The sequence below is a fragment of the Rhinoraja longicauda genome, chromosome 4 (assembly GCF_053455715.1).
Source record: "Rhinoraja longicauda isolate Sanriku21f chromosome 4, sRhiLon1.1, whole genome shotgun sequence".
NCBI classification, from domain to species: Eukaryota; Metazoa; Chordata; class Chondrichthyes; order Rajiformes; family Arhynchobatidae; genus Rhinoraja; species Rhinoraja longicauda.
The window spans coordinates 39,447,627-39,469,219 of NC_135956.1; positions in this window are offsets into that span (position 1 = coordinate 39,447,627).

Genomic DNA, 21,593 nt, shown 5'->3' on the forward strand with positions numbered 1-21,593 from the left:
GAGGAGCTTCCCAAGCTTACGTTGAACTCTATTGGAGCTGTGTAAGACACCAAAGAAAGGGGAATCACATTGGGTGCATGACGATAAAGATAATTGGCAGCTCGTGATCACGATTCAAAACCAACTTCACGCATCCACATATTTTATGCCTCGCCCCTAATTCTAACTCAGAGAAATCCACAAGTGAATAACTTTGAAGGATGATGGCATCTCTGGAGAGAAAGAATAAGTGACCTTTCTGGTCGAGACCCTTCTTCAGGCTGAGAGTCAGGGCTGAATGGAACTAGAGATATGGAAGGGTGCAAAGGGAAAGTAAGGTGTGAAAAGGGCAGATGAAAGCAGACAATGTTCAAGGAAATGTACAATGGTTCATTGCTGGCTGAGGGGAAGGTGACAACGAGGCATACAAACAGTCAAATTAATCAGGAGGCCAGTGAAACTAGTCAGAGAACTAGGGTGGGGGAGGGACGGAGAGAGAAGGAAAGCAAGGGTTACTTGAAGTTAGAGAAATCAATAGTCATACTGCTGGGTTGTAAGCTGCCCAAGCGAAATATGAGATGCTGTTCTTCCAACTTGCATTTGGCCTCACTCTGTCAGTTTGAGAAGCGCAACAAGCTAGAAAACCAACAAACCTTCCCTCCCAGGTTTCAATCAGCACTACTATCAATAACTCCCCCTTAGTCTTCACCCTTTCACATACTTCACTTTGTTCTACCCACTGCCCTCATGACTCCTTCTCTGCTACCTTCACCATCTTATTTCTCTCTTTATCAGTTTTGCTAAAAGGCATCTGACCTGAAACATCAACGGTTTCTCTTTCCACAGATTTTCAATTTCCATTTTTACCTCAGATTTCCTGCACTGCGTTATTAAAATTTTTATTCCCTTAAATGTAATGCTTTGCACTTGTACATATGAAAGACACATGCCACCCATGTCAATTCTCCACCAATGTTACATTATAGGGGAATAAGTATTGCAACTGTACTGACAAGGGAATGAAAGGGAACCTAAACCAGCCTCAGCTTCAATGGGCAGCCAGGAATTTATTTAACAACTATGAAATTTTGTGGCATTTTCCACCTGACAGTTGGAGAGACTCCAGTGACCCTTTATGAGAAAAGATAGAGGCTTTGTTTGTATAATTTACGCTGATTGCCTGAGAGGCTTGCTATTTAAAAAATGAACTGCGCAATGCTTCATTACGACCCAGCGATTTTCTTGCAACATTAATTTAACTCAAAATCAAACAACAGTGTTAGGGCGCCATCTGTGGGATTCAATGCTAATAACAGGAACTAAATTAATATTGTGATGTAGTTTTTTGAAAGGGGCAAGCTATGATTCATAATTAAATGTAAGCAAAAGATGTGGGAACTACTCAGCAAGCACGGAGGCACAGTAGACAGGAAAAGAGCATTAACCTTTCAGGTCAATGATCTTTCAACTGAACTAAAAAGCATATATACAGTACAAAAGCTGGCTGTTTCACCTCACAAACCTGTTCCACCATTTAATGAGATTGTGGTAGATCTGTGACTTAACTTTCTGTACCTGTCTTTGCACATATTCTTGAATAGCTCCATTTGACCCAATCTCAGGTTTTGAGTTAGCAATTGCTCTGGCATGGAGCTTCTACCACTCTGCATGCAGCAAAGCTCCCGGTTTTTAGCTTTTTAGTTCAGTTGAAAGATCATTGACTATTTTAATCCCCCCTCCCCATTCCCATACTGACCTTTCTGTCCTGGGCTTCCTCCATTGCCAGAGTGAAGTCACATGCAAATTGGAGGAACAGCGCCGCATATTTTGTTTACATACACTCCTCCCTTCGGTTTTTCCTCTTTGCTCCCTTTCCTCCATTAAAAGTCAGCTAACCAGTTCCATGGTTCACAATGATGTATCCCTTTTGGGATCACACCATTCCTAGCCAACAATTGGTCTATCAGGGAACTATCCTGCCTAGGGTCATCTGTTGCCAGCCCTGGTCTGTCCTGGTCTTCCTTTGCTTCCTGTCCCCTTCCATCCTCCCTACAGTCATCTGAAGAAGGGTTCCAACCTGAAACATTACCTGTTTTCTCCAGAGATGCTGCCTGACCCATTGAGTTATTCCAGAGTGTTGTGTCCATCTTTGGTATAAACCAGCATCTACGGTAACTTTTTCTTGCAATCCAGTTATTTAGTTTAGTTTAGAGATACAGCATGGAAACGGGCCCTTCGACTCGTTGCGTCCATGCCAACCATCAATCACCCATTATACTAGCCATTACCTCTATGTTACCCACTTTCTCAGACATTTCCTGCACACTTGGGGCAATTTACAGAGGCTAATTAACTTACAATCCTGGACGCCCTTGGCATGTGGAAAGAAACCAGTGCCAATGGAGGAAACCCAAGCAGTCACAGGGAGAATGTGTCATCTCCACACAAACAGGACCCGAGGTCAGGATTGAACCAGGATTGTACTGTGAGGTAGTGGCTCTACCAGCTGTGCCACTGAAACATTGGGGACTTTTAAACCATAAATGAGTGGGATGAAAAGTGAAATACTTAACAATCAAATTTAAATGCAACATTCCTTGAACCCATTCACCTATGGTTTTAATGAGGGTAGGATAGGTGTAAACTATAGTATAACGTGTGGAGCACTTGTGGTATTGTTTGTGAACAATAACAGTTACTTTAAAGCTGCTAGTCCTTTTGCGGTTTGTATCTTGACACTAATTCCTCTTTGGGCTCACTGCCTACCATATCTCATGATAGTGCCATTTGAAGTACAGGTTGAACACCGATTTTCCGGCACCCTCGGTTCCAGAGCCTTTCTGGATTATCCGTTTTTCTGGACCAACAGAGGTCACGTGATAACATGAAAACAATACACCCCTGGCCCACTAATGACACCCCTCCCGTGTCACTGAGGCACCATGAAGTGCCAGAAATGTGAATAAAACAAATATAAAATGTAATGTGAATGGAATGACTTTCCGACCCATCCGCGGCTCCCACCGTCTCCCCAGCTGTTGAGAGCCCAGCTTCCGACCCCATTCCTGACTCGCACCTTAAATGATGCCAACTCATTCTGTAACTCTTTCATAAGAAAATAAATGTTGTAGTGCCAAAGACAGATACAGCATGTTATCAAAGCCTACTGCCCACTACTTCCACAGCAATGATCAACTAATCCTCCATTAATTCAAATTTTTATATCCTTGTTTTCACATCAACTCCCCCTAGATTCTACCGCTCATCCATACACTGGGGGCAAATTGCATTGGCCAATTAACCTGCCAACTGCACATCTTTGGGACACAGGAGGAAGCTGAAGCACCCAGAGTAAATCCACTTGATCACATGGAGAAAATGCATACGATACAATACGATACGATAAAACTCTATTCATCCCCGGAGGGAAATTACACCACACAAACTGCACCTGAGGCCAGGATTGAACCCGAGTGCCTGTCACTTTAATAACAGCTTAACCGTTTCAATTTCCATGACCAACTATTTTCTATGGAGTGAATGAGATGTGGAGACACGAACAACCAATGTGTTTTTAAGGGGCAGGTTACTCATTTAAAGGCTATTATCTGGCTGCATGGTTCAGATTTTTTTCTCTATTCCAGTTTTAACACAGATTAGAAGAATTTTCCAGGACTGAAGAGACCCCAAGAAGTTTGTCAAGTACAACTAGATGAAACAGAAAATAATTTTGTAATAGTGCTTGTGGACTCGGAAGATGTGAGTCCTTCTCTCTGTCTCTCCAAGCATATCAGTGAGTAAACCCACAATACAATCATTACTCTTCAAACTCTTGAAGTCTGCCATGGAACATGAAATCCTCCCAGGCCATGCCAGTCCAAATAATCTTCCTTCCTCTATATGGTTGACTGAAAAGATGTTCAGTAATGGTGCAATTAAATTCAGCAAGACCAGCGAAACCTATCCATAATGTTTCTTTCACATAAGCCGCTTGTTCCTTGCTCCTCTCACTTAATGTATGATACATCACACTCAGTGTGCATTCAAACATCGGTTCCCTATGGACTAAATCCACATTGGCACAGATCTCTTAAACCAGCATCACTACAAAGGAAAAATAATTTCCAGGTCTAAATCTATTTGTCATGCATTTCCACAGTGGTTTAACAACACACGCCATTACTAATGCACACATCAGCTAGTACATGAAAAAGAATAAGAGATATGCTTTGAGTTACTAATCTCCTGAAGCTGCTGGCAGATTTATGGTACTCCCTCAAGTATATCACGTAAATGACTTCAAGCTTTTCACCTGCTAAGTTTAAAAAACTCAATAGATTTGCAGATTGTTTATTAAATTCACAACATAAAGCGAGAACTTTATTAACATTGACCTTCGCCTTTAACACCTTAATAATTATTGATTCTGAAAGAAAAAAATATTAGGTTCCTGTATGAATTAATTTGCCGTTAGAGATGTCTTCATCTTTTTAAGCTTCTTTCACCAACTTTTTCCTGCTTTCTGTTCTCTCAATAGTTTATCTGTTATCTTTCTTAATTTTTAGATCCCATTAATTAAGTGTATATTGTTGGTCTTAACACCATAGGACATTTAAATGCCCCCTTGTGCTTGCAATTTTGCAATCTATCCACTACCAACAAATTTTTTTTTTGAGCTGCAGGATTCAGGCATTGGTCATAGATTCATAAGGTCATAGAGTGATAAAGTGTGGAAACAGGCCCTTCGGCCCAACTTGCCCACACCGGCCAACATGTCCCAGCTACACTATTCCCACCTGTCGGCACTTGGTCCATATCCCTCTAAACTTGTCCTATCCATGTGCTTGTCTAACTGTTTCTTAAATGTTGGGATAGTCCCAGCCTCAACTACCTCCTCTGGCAGTTTGTTCCATACATCCACCTTCCTTTGTGTGAAAAAGATACCTATTAAATCTTTTCCCCTTCACCTATGTCCTCTGGTCCTCGATTCCCCTACTCTGGGCAAGAGATTCTGTGCATCTACCCGATCTATTCCTCTCATGATTTTATACACCTCTATAAGATCACCACTCATTCTCCTGCACTCCAAGGAATAGAGACCCAGCCTATTCAACCTCTCCCTATAGCTCGCACCCCCATTGTAAATCTTCTCTGAACCCTTTCAAGCTGGACAATATCTTTCCTATAACATGATGCCCAGAACTGAACACAATACTCTAAATGCAGTCTCACTAACGTCTTATACAACTGCAACATGACCTCCCAACTTCTATACTCAATACGCTGACTGATGAATGCCAATGTGCCAAAAGCCTTTTTGACCACCTTATCTACCTGCGACTCGACCTTCAAGAAACCATGCACCTGCACTCCTAGATCCCTCTGCTCTACAACACTCCCCAGAGGCCTACCATTCACAGTGTAGGTCACGCCCTTGTTAGACATCCCAAAATGCAACATCTCACACCTCACCTCACATAGAAACATTTTAACTTTTCATCATATTTAGCACAGACATTATGGGCTAAAGGGCATGTTTGAGTAACTCAGTGGATCAGGCACCATTTGTAAGAAAGAACTGTAGATGTTGGTTTAAACCTAAGATAGACATAAAAAGCTGGAGTAACTCAGCGGGTCAGGCAGCATCTCTGGATAGATGATGTTTTGGGTCAGGATGCTTCACGTGCAAATGAGAGGTCCTAAGCAAGCATATCCAAATAATGATTTTAATGTGGGTGTATATTGCTTAACTGCTTTTATTCACAAAATGCTGGAGTAACTCAGCAGGTCAGGCAGCATCTCAGGAGAGTAGGAATGGGTGACGTTTCGGGTCGAGACCCTTCTTCAGACCCTTAACTTCTTAACTGCTTAATAATTCCAAATAGACATGTTCCATAAATGTGATCTTCTTTCATAGCTATGTTCTGAAAGGTAATTTGTGCCAGAAATTCTAATGGACAAGACCAAGGTACCAATACCTTTCTTTGCTCTTCAGAGACTCATCATGTTTTAGCTCTTAACTCTTCAAGTTATCATGTTTCTTCATTTCTGCCTGCCATCCTTATGGAGAATTGTGAATTTTCCTTCTAAATCCTGACACATATTTAAAATTAAAATTCTTAGACCTTCCCATCCACAAGATATTTGATGGCTTTGAAACCCTGTCTGAGGTGTGGTAAAGATGCAATATATGAAATTTATCTTAATCAGTATCATGTGGACTGAAATATTAGCTTGCTTTACTAGTTTATAGAAATGTCTGGTCCAGAACATGCCAAATAGTGGACAGTTATTTAATTTTGACTTGGGTACAAGATTGAACAAAATGCCCTTTCTGAAAAATAAATTGTGGTTTTTGCATTTTCGTCATCCATTTCTTCATATGTTCAGTCATAAAAACCACAGTCCTTAAAGTAAGGCCACTCACAAAACAGTTGAGGCAGCTGTTAATTGCATGGGGTGAGATAACGTTCCCAGGCCAGAGAGTTCAGAAGCCACATGGATCTATAGAGTAATCCCGGAGAGTTGTACACACAGCGTCCAATCTGAAACAGTTTGTTTCACATCACTGCCAATAGATGAAATTGCTCTCTTATTCTTCTTTCTCACACTTTCCTATCAAAATTCTCTTCCAAAAGGCCTGGTGTAATGTGAAGCGTAGAATCGTATGTTCAATTTGTTTGTTCTGTTCTGTTATTAGTTTTCATTGGTAGCTTTTCCCAGACACACAACCTCCATCACATAAAAAGACAAGAGGAGCAGTTCCATCACAGGTTCCTTCCCATGTAACACACTATCCTGATATGGGACTATCTTCACGTTGCTCAAGATCATGGAAATGAATATATAACAGCACAGAAGGTTGCGGTTTAGATTTATTATTTTTATGTGTACCGAGATACAGTGAAAATCTTTCCCTTGCATGCTATCCAACAAGATCAGGTAATACTATTTATACATACAATCAAGTCATAGTTAAGTACAATAATTAATTATCAGCATGGTAGTGTACTAGTTCTATAGACAAAGTCCAATGTCTGCAAACGGGTAGAGGTGAATCAGGCAGTACCCTAACTTTTGGAAGGACCATTCAGAAGCAGGAGTTGGGAAATGAGGAATGAAGGAATGACTGGGGTGAGACAAGTCTTTGATTATGCTGGCTGCTTTTCCAAGGAAGCGTGAAGTGTATATGGAGTTAATGATGGGGAGTCTAATTTTTATGATGGACTGGGCCACTTTCACAATTTTCTGCAATTTCATGCGTCTTGGGCAGAACTGTTCACAAACCAAGCTGACAGTGTGCATCTGTAGAAATTTACAAGAGTAATTGAATACGTTGAATTTCCTCAGAGTCCTCAGGAAGTAAATGTGTTGGTGTACCTTCTTGGCTATTGCTTCAATGTGATTGATCCTCCTCAGGTCATTGGTAATAGTAAAACCAAGGAATTTGAAGATCTCAACCATTTCCACTTCATTGATTCTGATTAGAGCATGTACTCCATCAGGTTAATTCCTGGGATGGCAAGACTGACGTATGATGAAAGAATGGGTCGACTAGGCTTGTATTTGAAGGAATTTAGTAGGATGAGAGGGGATCTTATAGACACATATACAATTCTTAGAGGATTTTGGATGATCAGCCATGATCATATTGAATGGCAGTGATGGTTCGAAGGGCCGAATGGCCTACTCCTGCACCATTTCTATGTTTCTATGCTTCCTGAAGCTGATAAACTAGTTCCTTCATCTTGCTGACAATGAGGGAGAAGTTGTCTTGATACCATGTTACTAAGTTCTCTATATCCTTCCTGTACTCTGAATCGTCGTTGTCTGTGATCCGTCCACAAGACTGGTGTCAAGTGCAAATTTGTAGATGGAGTTAGAGCAGAATTTGGCTGCACAGTTTTGTGTTTATAGGGAGTAGAGGAGGGGACTGAGAACACATTCTTGCGGGGCACCAGTGTTGTGAATTATTGTGAAGGAGTTGTTGTGACCTATCCTCACTGATTGTGCTTTATGGGTCAGACAGTTGAGGATCTAATGGCTCAGAGGGTGCTAATTCCTGACTCCTGGAATTTAGAGATGAGTGTGGATGGGATTCCGGTGTTTAATGTGGACCTATAGTTGATAAATTTGAGACTAACATAGGTGTCCTTGGTGTCTATGTGTACCCGAGATAAGGTCATAAGGTTATAAGTGATAGGAGTAGAATTAGGCCATTCGGCCCATCAAGTCTACGCCATTCAATCATGGCTGATCTATCTCTCCACCCTAACCCCATTCCCCTGCCTTCTCCCCATAACCTCTGACACCTGTTTAGTGCCAGGGAGATGGTGGTTGATGAATGAATGAATGAATGAAGGAATAAATGAATAAATGAATAAACGAATGAATGAATGAATGAATAAGTTTATTGGCCAAGTATGCATATACAAGGAATGTGCCTTGGTGCTCCGCACACAAATGACAACACAAACACAGTTAACAATTAAGAATAAAGCATAAACACATCAAAACAATAGGGATACACCATTACGGTCTAAACATGTGGGTGAAAATAAACCAGAGCAAAAAAGAGACTACAGACTTTGGTTATTGAGTAGAACTATCACTCGTGGAAAAAAAAGCTGTTTTGATGTCTGGCTGTGGCTGCTTTGACAGTCCAGAGTCGCCTTCCAGAGGGAAGTGCTTCGAAGAGTTTGTGGCCAGGGTGAGAGGGGTCAGAGATGATCTTGCCCGCTCACTTCCTGGCCCTTGCAGTGTACATTTCATCAATGGGGGGAAGGTTGCAGCCAACAACCTTCTCAGCTGTGTGAACGATCCGTTGCAGCCTCCGGATGTCGTGCTTGGTGGCTGAGCCAAACCAGACCATGATGGAGAAGGTGAGGACGGACTCAATGATAGCAGTATAGAATTGGACCATCGTTGCCTGTGGCAGATTGTGTTTCTTCAGTTGCCGCAGGAAGTACATCCTCTGTTGGGCCTTTTTGACTGTGGAGTCGATGGTGGCCCCCCATTTAAGGTCCCTGGAGATGATGGTTCCAAGGAACTTAAATGACCCCACAGATGTGACTATGGTGTCGTTGATGGTGAGTGGGAGGAGGGGAGGGGGAGGGGGATCTCTTCGAAAGTCTATAATTAGTTCCACTGTCTTGAGAGCTTTGAGATCCAGGTTGTTGCGATCCAGGACGCCAGCTGTGTCACTTCCCATCTGTAGGCAGATTCCTCCTCATCTTGGATCAGTCCAATCAGTGTAGTGTCATCCGCAAACTTGAGGAGCTAGACAGAGGAGTCTGTCAGAGCCACTAGACAGTAGTCATTTAGGCACATTACCTTACAATCCTTTCAACCCGGAAAGAGAGCGCACTTCTTGAAGCAAGCAAGCCTTTGTAGGTGCCACCAGTGGTGTCCAGATCTGTCAGCTGATCCACACACATCCTGAGGAATCATGTTCATAAATTCATAAGTTATAGGAGCAGAAGTAGGCCATTCAGCCCATCATATCTGCCATTCAATCATGGCAGATCTATCTCTCCCTCCTAACCCCATTCTTCTGCCCTCTCCCCATAACCCTTGACACCCATGATGCAGGCAGGGACTCCACCTAGGCCAGTTGCGTTCTGTGGATTCACTCTCAGGAAGGCCAATCTTATGTCTTCCACAATGACCATTGGCGCAGATGCATCTGAACCATATAGTGGCGATATTCTTCCTGTACTATCTTCCAACAAATCAGAAGACTAGCTCTACATTGCCCTCCAAGGGCAGTTGAGAATTGACAATAAGTGCCGGGGTACACAGCAATGACCTTGTCCCGTGTGTGAATAAGAATAAAAGTTAGGGAAATAATTTGAGATCCTTGCAGTTGGTAAGAGAGATTTTCAATAGGAAAGAGAAAAGATCAGGTTTCACACTCCTAAAGTGGTTGATATTGGTGCTGGAATAAAAGCAGGATATCTGTGCAGAATCAGTTAATATATCAGGTCCCAGACTTTTTATCCCCCACTGATGGTCCCAGACCAAAAATGTGTTTTTTTTAAATTTCCGATTTCCAGCTTCTGCAGATTTCTTTTTTACAATTTTCCTGTTATGAGTGGACAATGATGAGGACAATGTTCAACACTGATGCCATCAGTGCCATCCACTTTCTGAGCAAAATTGCTGAAAGTCAACTTGTTCAATAACTTAAGGTCATTGAATTGCCATGCAACAAATTGATCAGGTGAAATATGCTGTTTCAAGACATTTTAAAGCCTGCTGTGATATATTTCATACCAGATTTATACCTCAGATAATGGAAAGCCTGACTTCAACAAATAATGAATCAGAGATCCTGATCTTCCTCCAGGGCAAAATAAACTAGAACTAGGAAACAGCAAGACCCATCACTTCAAAGAACAATTACACCTTATCATTTTACCACAATGATTTAAGTTCTCTCTGTTAAATAAATTAAGCCATAAAATAAACAGTAACTGTTTCTGTCCCATGAAGTTTGGATCAAAAAATGGGTTTCCATTTGAAGTAATGTTTCAGCCACTGTAACATGCAAGTCTAATTTAATATTGACTGATAAAGTGAAAATGCCAACTACGGTACAGCAACAGTTTAGATAAATGTGTTAAATTAAATGTTTCTTTTTAAGAATGTGTAACCTTGCTTTTATTAAATAGTATTCATATTCTGTGGCATAACTTTATAAATAAAAATAAAAATTATTACATCAAATGAAATGTTAATATAATGCCCAGGAGTGGAAAATTACACATTTAGCATCAATGCAAAATCAGAAAGTACATGAAGTGTAAAGAGCATCTGAGAAAGAAGTAGACTATATATAGCTGCTAAGATATTATTGCTTATAAATTTATACCTGGCACAAGAAAGTAGTGGCAATACATTATATTCAGCATCTACATTTCTGACTGAAATTCTGCATAAAGACATAGATTCACAAATTGTCTGCAGCGTTCTGGTAGTGCAGCATGGCATTAACTGCAAATCAGAAAATATTGCAACCATAAAGCCCTTCCCACATTGAATCTGCAGTAGATGCATGTCTAGTATTCATGAAGTGCTTTCATTTCCAAACAAGCCACAGTGCCTGTATCAAAGCAACTGTTGGCAGACTATGCACACACAAGGAACTCCAGATGATGGTTTGAAAAAAACCCACACAAAGTGCTGGAGTAACTTAACGGGTCAGGCAACATATCTGGTGAACAAAGATGGGAAAGGTTTCACATTGGGAAACTTCACCAGTCTGAAGAAGGGCCCCAACTCAAAATGTCACTGATCCATGTTCTCCAGAGATGCAGCCTGACCTGTTGAATTACTCCAGCATTTTGTGTCTTTTATTGGGAGACTAGGTCAACAAGGCACTTGCCTCCAGTGTGAAACCTATGAACAAGAGGTCAACTTGAGTACAATGAAAACCAAGTTACCACATAAAACAGATCTCTAGATGCCTTCAAACAACAGTTCCATGTTGTGGGCTGCTTTGGAGGAATATAACGGAATGTATAAAGTACACTTAAGATTGATTCATTCTTGTAGAATCTTTCAATCCAGTGGTTTCTGTGCTCGTAAATAGTTGTGGAAACAGCGAAGGAGAAAGAAAGGGTGTACTGGAGATGAAGAGAATGAGGAAATGAGATGCAACATAAGGAAGGCATTTTGGGATAAGCAAACAGTGTTCTGCTCATTGGACTGAACAGTTAAATGAACATTCTCCCAATTCTTCACTCCTCTAACTACATCTCTGTGTTCCAGACCAACACAATATCCATTTGACCATTATTACAATATAAAAACCAACACCAAAATAAAACAGCAAACCATGTCATATTGAGTTATGACAAAACTTCCACACACACTTCTGCATTTCCTGACTGTGTACTTGTGCTCCTTGTTTTGTACTCCCTCAGAGATGACAGCATGCTTCCAGGAATCTGTTGACCTGAAGTGAAGGAGATGACCCATGATCTCAAGGTCGATATCAAGCAGATATTTCCATGCCAATTGTATGCTTTACCTTTGGGTTGACATTTATTGTGACTAGTGATCAAAAGCAGCAGAAAGAAGATAAGATGAGCAAGACACAAAATGCTGGAGTAACTCAGCGGACAATATCTTAGGATAGAAGGCATTGGAGACATTTTGGGTCAAGACCCTTCTGCAATCTGAGGGACAGTGGAGAGGGAGACACAGAGATATGGAAGGATAAGGTGTGAAAACGAGACACCAAAGGGGACAAAGTTCAAGGAAAATATAGAATAGATCATTGTTAGTTAGGGAAAGGTGACGACGAAGCGTACAAAGGTAAGATTTAATCAGGAGGACAGTCCAACTGATCAGAGAACGAGGATGGGGGAGGGATGGGGAGAGAGAGAAAGCAAGGGTTACTGGAAGTTAGATAAGTCAATATTCATCTGCTGGGTTGTCAACTGCATGATGGCTGATGGGATGAGTGACTGCTGGTGACTGGGGCAGTAGGATTGGGTGACCAATAATTTAGGCTGTTACTTGCCCTTGGTGTTTCTTCCTCCACTTTTCACTTTCTGTTCTTCCTTCTCCTCCTCATCCTGCTTTGCAGCAGCTCACCTGTGTGGTCGGCCAACTGAGCCATGATGATGGTGAGCCAGTATAGAAAGCAGGAGTGTACTACAGATCTTGGCAAGATGGTGGTGGTGTTGCGGATGCAGGAGAACAACGATACCCGTGAGCGGGCTGGGGCCTTGCTTCCCATGCCCTTGATGGTGCTCTGGGTGTTCTAAGGTTGACTGTGCGAGGTGCCCAGGCCACATAGAAATATAGAAAATAGGTCTAGGAGTAGGCCATTCAGCCACTCGAGTCAGCACTGCCATTGAATATAATCATGGCTGATCATCCAAAATCAGTACCACCGCTCCTGCTTTCTCCCCATATCCCTTGATTCCATTAGCCCAAAGAGCTAAATCTAACTCTCTCTTGAAAACATCCAGTGAATTGGCCTCCATTGCTTTCTGTAGCAGAGAATTCCACAGATTCACAAATCTCTGGGTGAAAACGTTTTTCCTCATCTCAATCCTAAATGGCCTGCCCCTTATTCTTAAACTGTGACCCCTGGTTCTGGACTCCTCCAACACGGGGAACATTTTTCCTGCATCTAGCCTGTCCAATCCCTTAAGAATTTTATATGTCTCTGTAAGATTCCCTCTCATCCTTCTAAATTCCACTGAGGCTATTGGTGACCATGTGAGGCAAGGAACGGCATGTTGGTGGGTTGATGTGCCCAGAACAAAGCGTTGGTAGAGTTGGCTGCCGGCAGCAGCCTTGAGATCTATTTGATCAAGTGCAGCTCCAAAAATTTGAGCGCGCGATTGAACGTGGCCTGGAGTGGCACGGAGCGGCGGAGCAGAGGTGGGGGGATACCAGCAACATCACCAGACCAAGACGACACTGTAACTCTGAACCAGTGCTGCTGCCAGGACAATGGGCCTTTATGGCAAAGTTAAAACTAAAGTTTTAACAACTTGGGACTTGAATCGTACAAAGTTGTGCTGGAAACGTGGCGACTGATGTGAACTGTCTCAGTGTCATCTACTATTCCTACACTTTTGTACTAAAGTATTATTGTGCCTATGCATAGTTAGATTTTTACTGAACTGCATGCAAAAAAATGATCTTCACTGTACAGCGGTACATTTGCCAATAAAGTGCCATTGAATCATTGAATTAGTTTGAGCAAACCAATGGTCGGCCCTGCCATATTTCATGTTAACAGCAAAGTTTTCATTATTTCAACACTTTGCACTTGTGTATGAGCTTTGCATGAAAAAAATATTAAGTTATTCATCAATGGTTATGCCTTCAAATGTAGCTACAGTAGGATGCCACAGAATATAGGCATCATGAGATTTACCAAGATGCCAGGCTCCAGCCTGTACAGTGTGTAGGAACGAACTGCAGATGCTGGTTTAAACCAAAGATAGACACAAAAAGCTGGAGTAACTCAGCGGGACAGGCAGCATCTCTGGAGAGAAGGAATGGGTGACATTTTGGATCGAGACCCTTCTTCAGACTAGTTATGGATAAGGGAAAGGAGAGACCAGTAGTATAAGAAAATAACAGCAGATGCTGGTACAAATCGATTTATTCACAAAATGCTGGAGTAACTCAGCAGGTCAGGCAGCATCTCGGGAGAGAAGGAATGGGTGACGTTTCGGGTCGAGACCCTTCTTCAGACTGATGTCGGGGGTGGGACAAAGGAAGGATATAGGTGGAGACAGGAAGATAGAGGGAGATCTGGGAAGGAGGAGGGGAAGGGAGGAGAAGTCGACGTTCATACCACCGGGCCGCAAACTGCCCAGGCGAAATATGAGGTGCTGCTCCTCCAATTTCCGGCGGGCCTCACTATGGCACTGGAGGAGGCCCATGACAGAGAGGTCAGACTGGGAATGGGAGGGGGAGTTAAAGTGCTGGGCCACCGGGAGATCAGTTGCGTTAATGCGGACCGAGCGCAGGTGTTCAGCGAAGCGATCGCCGAGCCTGCGCTTGGTTTCGCCGATATAAATAAGTTGACATCTAGAGCAGCGGATGCAATAGATGAGGTTGGAGGAGGTGCAGGTGAACCTCTGTCTCACCTGGAAAGACTGTTTGGGTCCTTTGATGGAGTTGAGGGGGGAGGTAAAGGGACAGGTGTTGCATCTCGTGCGGTTGCAAGGGAAAGTGCCCGGGGTTAGGGTGGTTTGGGTAGGAAGGGACGAGTGGACCAGGGAGTTGCGGAGGGAACGGTCTCTGCGGAATGCAGAGAGGGGAGGGGATGGGAAGATATGGCCAGTGGTGGGGTCCTGTTGTAGGTGACGGAAATGTTGGTGGATGATATGTTGGATCCGCTGGCTGGTGGGGTGGAAGGTGAGAATGAGGGGGATCCTGTCCTTGTTGCGAGTGGGGGGAGGGGGAGCAAGAGCGGAGCTGCGGGATGTAGAAGAGACCCTAGTGAGAGCCTCATCTATAATGGAGGAGGGGAAGCCCCGTTTTCTGAAAAACGAGGACATCTCGGAAGCCCTAGTCTGAAACACCTCATCCCGGGCGCAGATGCGGCGTAGACGGAGGAATTGGGAGTAGGGGATAGATTTTTTGCAGGGGACCGGGTGGGAAGAAGTGAGAGATATAGGCACTGATGTAGAGAGATCAAGAACAATGAATGAAAGATATGCAAAAAAAGTAACAATGAGAACGGAAACAGGCCATTGTTAACTCTTTGTTAGGTGAAAATGAAAAGCTAGTGTGACCTAGTTGGGGGAGAGATAGAGAGAGAAGGAATACTGGTGCTACCTGAAATTAGAGAAGCAAAATATGAGATGCTGTTCCTTCAATTTGCGTTCAGCCTCACTCTGACAATGGAGGAGACCTAGGACAGAAAGGTCTGTGTGGGAATGGGAAGGAGAATTAAAGTGTTTAGCAACCGGGAGATCAGGTAGGTTCAGGCAGACTGAGCGAAGGTGTTCAGTGAAATGATCGCCGTCTACATTTGGTCTTGCCGATGTATGAGTTCACATCTTGAACAACAGATACAGTAGATGAGGTTTGTCAGAGGTGCAAGTGAACCGCTGCCTAACCTGAAAGGACTGTTGGGGTCCCTGGACAGATTCAAGGGAGGACAGGTGTTGCATCTTCTGCAGTTGCAGGGGAAGGTACCTGGGGAGGGGGTGGTTTGGGTGGGAGGAGATGAGTTAACCAGGAAGTTGTGGAGGTAATGGTATCTGCGGAATATTGCAGTTGTGAAGAAAGGGTAACACCCTGGTGCACATTTACCTTTCCACGGGACAGTGAGATGTCTTCTTAAACCACACTCGTTCTTGTGCTGAAAGTGCTTAGAATTTGCAATACAGAAAAAGAACAGCTAGCTAAAAATTCCATCTTTCAGCATCTTGTCTGTAATCCTAAATGTCAGAGCATTTCAACCACTCTCTCCAAATTTTATTGATTCTTTATTTTTGGATTTCTGCATCAGCTGATTGTTGATTTTCGAAGAGAAAGGTAGTGAATCCACAAACGTATCTTCATTGACGGATCAGTGGTGGAGAGAGTCAACAACCACAAGTTCCTGGGTGTGCATATCTCTGAAAATCTGTCCTGAACCCAGCATATTGATGCAATCATAAATAAAGCCCATCAAATGCCATCGCTGTACAGTGCCAACCTTTTTTGTAAAACTGTGTTAGTTGCTTGAAACGCAGATGGGGGAAACATCCATTGTACATCCATCTGGTCAAACCCTGTAAAAACTTTGTACATTTCTCATTCTACTAATCTCTCAAGATACATATCCAGACTGATTAATGTCACCTCAATGAAGAAACCAAAGCCAGTAATTAATTTGTTGTACTTCCTCTATCACAACATCAGTCACTAAACGTGACCTTCTTTTGACCTCAAAACTTTGTCTCCTTCTATAAATTAACCTGAACAATGTGCATTTAACTAGACCCTCAGGAAGACCCTCAACAGATCCAATTGCAATGCTGATTAATGCCAACCAAGACTATGTTAATACTCCAACACTTTTCCAAACTTTCTTGTATCAATGCCTTACCTTACCTCCAACTCATTTGAATGATGATACTTTATTTTCACATGTACCTCGGTGCAGTGAAATGCTTTGTTTTGCATACAACCTGGTAAAATCGTACAGCAGACCACACCTAGGCAGGATACATGTATCGCCATGTGTCTGGCATCGACAAAGTTACAAAAGTTCACTGAACAGTCTTATCTACTGCTTGCTGCTGCACATGGCCGCAGGGCCTCCCCTCTCCCCTCACCGGGTCCCCAGTCATTCTTCCCTTGTCTTCCCCCTCCGTATCCCTGTATCTTCCCTGTATCTTGTCGGCGGCACTGGAGATGAACAAATCTGCAGGAACTCATTCAATCTACATTTCCTCTACTCCAAAACCGTTAACTCTAAGCTAAGATGTTGAGCTACAGGATGCAGATGCTTGAAAGGCAAGTTCCATCTTCAATACACTCACTGAAACACATGAGAGAATGAGTCAAAGACTGGATATCTGCAAAATTATGGGACTCCACAATAAGCCACTGCTGCACGATCCTTTCCCTCCCCTATGACCCACCCACCCCCCCCCCCCCCCCCCCCATGTAAAAGTTCATAAAAATAACTCAGAAAACATGGTCCCCTTTTTACATCTGAGGAACCATCCTTCACTATAGATAGGCATTAATGGAGAAATTTACTATTCATCTGAGGCTCTGGGCATCTGAGGAAAAGAGAATATGAAGGTTGTAAGTAATTGTTTTCCACACCGATTCTCTGAGTTTGTATTCATCTGGTGCAGTGCAACTAGTCAACACTCAGGGATTGGTAAAACCTAGAACTTCTTTAAACGTTTCTTCAAAACCCATGAATATGCTCTCGACCATACAGCTGTAAAAGTTCAAGAGAGTATTAGTCAACATACCGAATCTCCTCCATGTTCTGAGGAAGTAGAGGTGTTGATGGGCTTTCTTTACGGTTGCATTAATGTGCTTAAATAGAACAGAGATCTTCAGAGATATGCATGCCCTGGAACGTGAAATTCTCTCCACTGCCAATCCATTGTGCAGTTAAATTCCACATTCGAATGAATGTCATAATGTAAACACAACAAAAACAAAACAGTAGGTAAAATAATATAAAATACAGCAAAATACAATGCACTGATATGATTTCTGTATTCTTACATGACTTAATATTAACTGTAACTGTAACTTCAAATCATGAGAACCTTTCTGACTTTGAATACATCTCAGGCCAACAGTCATTTGAAGAAGCACTTTAGCATTTCTGTCAATGATCACCCTATCTGTGATTTCCTTGCAAGTTGCCCTGTAATTTAAAATAATGCACACATTTACAGTTCTCATTAACTCAAGATAATTTCAAATATAACTCATCCTGATGATAGTAATAATAAAGCAATTTCCCATCTGTACCGTGGATAAATTTTGTCTGCAGGATCCTTACAAGCAGTTAATGGTTACGATGAACCCTTTTTTCCTTCTATAATGCAAAAATCATAACTGTAACACTTTGACAGAAGTTCCCCTCTGATCATACCATTTTAACCTAATGTTTTCGCTTTTGCTGTAAGTACATGAAATGATTCCTTCTCACACTCGAGTCAGTGATTTAGTTCTTTTCCCCACACCCTCCACTTTCTCCACACCCTCCCCTGTGCTCCACCATGGACTCAAACCTATTCCCTCCCCCTCCCCCTCTTCCTCCTATGACTTTCCTTCTGGCTTCACAATTTGCAAATCTTCAATCCTTCATTCTCACACTTTCTGCTTTAATCTCTAACCTTTGTTAAAACCATCTACATATCAAAACCCCCTCACCTGTGTCCACCTATTACCTGCCGCACTTTGCCCTGCCTCTCCTCTCTCCCAACTTTCTTTCCCCTCCCTTATAATCAGTCTGAAGAAGCGTCCTGACCCGAAACATCACCTATCATTGTTTTTCAGAGATGTGGCCTGACCCACTGAGTTACTCCAGCACTTTGTGTCCTTCAATGATTTAGTCTACTGTTTTCTCAAGGGAATATCATCCTGGATGATGTTTTGACCATTATCATGCCAATATGTTCTGAAAGGGAAAGCTGATGAATGGGTTTCACTCCAGCAATGCCTTGAGCAGGAACTTCTCCTTAGGTATGGTGATGAATCCAGATTAGGTGAGACCATAGCCATTACTTTCTGTGGATTTGTAAGCCCTGTGTCATTCAATATACCCATCACTCTGTCGGATAAAGTTACATCTCAGATTCCGATTAAATTTCCCCTCCTACCTTAAACCTATGGTCTCTAATTTTTCCAGAAACAAGGAACTGCAGACGTTGGTTTACAAAAAAAGAACACAAAGTGCTGGAGTAACTCAGTGGGTGAGGCAGCATCTCTGGAGAACATGGATAGGTAATGTTTCAGGTCGGGTCTGAAGAAGGGTCCCAACCCAAAACAATACACGGAAGTGTGGGGTTTAGAGGAATATGGATCATGTGTAGGCAGATGAGATCAATTTAACGGCATCATGTTCAGCACAAACATTGTATGCCGAAGGGCCCATTCATGTGCTGTACTGTTCTAGGTTCTAGGCTTATCACCTATCCATGTTCCCTAGAGGTGTTGCCTGACCTGCTGAGTTACTCCAGCATTTTGTGTCCATCTAATTCTTGATTCCCCTACCCTTGGAGAAAGACTATGCATTCATCCTATCTATTCTCTTTATGATTTTAGACACCTGTATAAGATCACCCCCTAGGCCTCCTGTATTCCAAAGAAAAAGTCCTAGCTTTTCCAACCTCTCGCCATTGCCCAAGCCCTTGAGTCCTGGCAACATCCTCGTAAATCTTCTCTGCAATTTTTCAAGTCATACAGTATTAATGGCATATTTCCTATGGCAGGGTGGTCAGAACAAAACAGAATGCTCTTAGTGTGGCCTCGCCAATTTATTGTAGAATTGTAATACAACATCCCAATTTATATCCTCAGTTTCCTGATTGATGAGTGCCAGCATGTCAGAAGGCTTTTTCATCACCCTACAATATACATATACATATAATATAATGTGGATAAATGTGAGGTTATCCACTTTGGCAGCAAGAACAGGAAAGCAGAGTATTACCTGAATGGTGGCCAATTAGGAAAAGGGGAGATGCAACGTGACCTGGGTGTCATGGTGCACCAGTCATTGAAAGCAAGCGTGCAGGTGCAGCAGGCAGTGAAGAAAGCGAATGGTATGTTAGCATTCATAGCAAGAGGATTTGAGTTTAGGAGCAAGGAGGTTCTGCTGCAGTTGTACAGGGCCTTGGTGAGACTGCACCTGGAGTATTGTGTACAGTTTTGGTCTCCTAATCTGAGGAAAGACATTCTAGCCTTAGAGGGAGTACAGAGAAGGTTCACCAGATTGATCCCTGGGATGGCAGGACTTTCATATGAAGAAAGACTGGATAGACTAGGCTTATACTCGCTGGAATTTAGAAGACTGAGGGGGATCTTATAGAAACATATAAAATTCTTAAGGGGTTGGAGAGGCTAGATGCGGGAAGATTGTTCCCGATGTTGGGGAAGTCCAGAACCAGGGGTCACAGCTTAAGGATAAGGGGGAAGTCTTTTAGGACCGAGATGAGAAAACATTTCTTCACACAGAGAGTGGTGAGTCTGTGGAATTCTCTGCCACAGAAGGTAGTTAAGGCCAGTTCATTGGCTATATTTAGGATGGAGTTAGATGTGGCCCTTGTGGCTAAAGGGATCAGGGGGTATGGAGAGAAGGCAGGTACAGGTTACTGAGCTGGATGATCAGCCATGATCATATTGAATGGCAGTGCAGGCTCGAAGGGCCGAATGGCCTACTCCTGCACCTATTTTCTATGTTTCTATGTTTCTAATACAATACAATACAATATATCTTTATTGTCATTGTACAGGGGTACAACGAGATTGGGAATGCGCCTCCCATACGATGCAATAATTTAATTAGCTAGTCAGTATTAATTTAAACAACCCAATGAAACAAACTAACAGTTTTAAAACAGAATAAAGTGCAAGTAGATCTGTGCCGGATCACTGTGCGATGTGACCATCCGGCTCAGCAGGACCGGTTCATAGCAGCTATGGCCCTGGGGATGAAGCTGTTCTTCAGTCTGGAGGTGCGGGCGTAGAAGGCCTTGTATCGTCTGCCCGATGGTAGAAGTTCGAATAGTGCACTTATAGGGAACTATGGAGTTGTTCTTCCAGATCCCCCTGGTCTACAACAGTCCCCAGTACCATAACATTCACTGTGTCCTTCTATACGCTTCTGAGACAGGAAACACCCCCCACAGAAAACATCCAATGGCCCTGAAAGAGCAACACGCACACTGTCTCTGCAAAATCATCCAAATCTACCTTTAGGGTCTGATGAGTTGGCCACATCATTTGCATATCTGTCATCAGAATACTAACACATACAGTATATTCTGTTCTGGAGATTGACACAAAATGCTGGAGTAACTCAACAGGACAGGCAGCATCTCTGGAGAGAAGGAATGGATGACATGTCGGGTTGAGACCCTTCTTCAACCCAAAACATCACCCATTCCTTCTCTCCAGAGATGCTGCCTGTTCCGCTGAGTTACTCCTGCATTTTGTGTCTATCTTCTGTGTAAACCGGCATCTGCAGTTCCTTCCTACATATTCTGTTCTGTATTCACCCATAGCAAAAGATTACTGGGAAGGCAGGAGAAACAATTCTCAAACTCTCTTTGGAAAACTAATAATTTCACTGATGGGAAACTTTAGCCAGGGACCATTCGAGATCAAGTGGGAATATTTGGGATTCAACTGAGACTCGATTTCCTTTGAGAAATCCAATATAAATGGCAGAAGGAATGCACCACCTTCAAATTTCTACATTCTTTTGGTAAGTGGCCTGCATTCTTTGAGTAATAACTGTAGTTCTATGTTTATTAGAGTCATGGAGATGCAGGAAAATCAGTCGTGGATCTGTATTAGAATATCCAAGCTTGTGCTGCTGAAATCAATGGAGGATTCTAAATCTCCCTCAATTGTTCTTTCCCGCAGTTCTCACCCCCTTC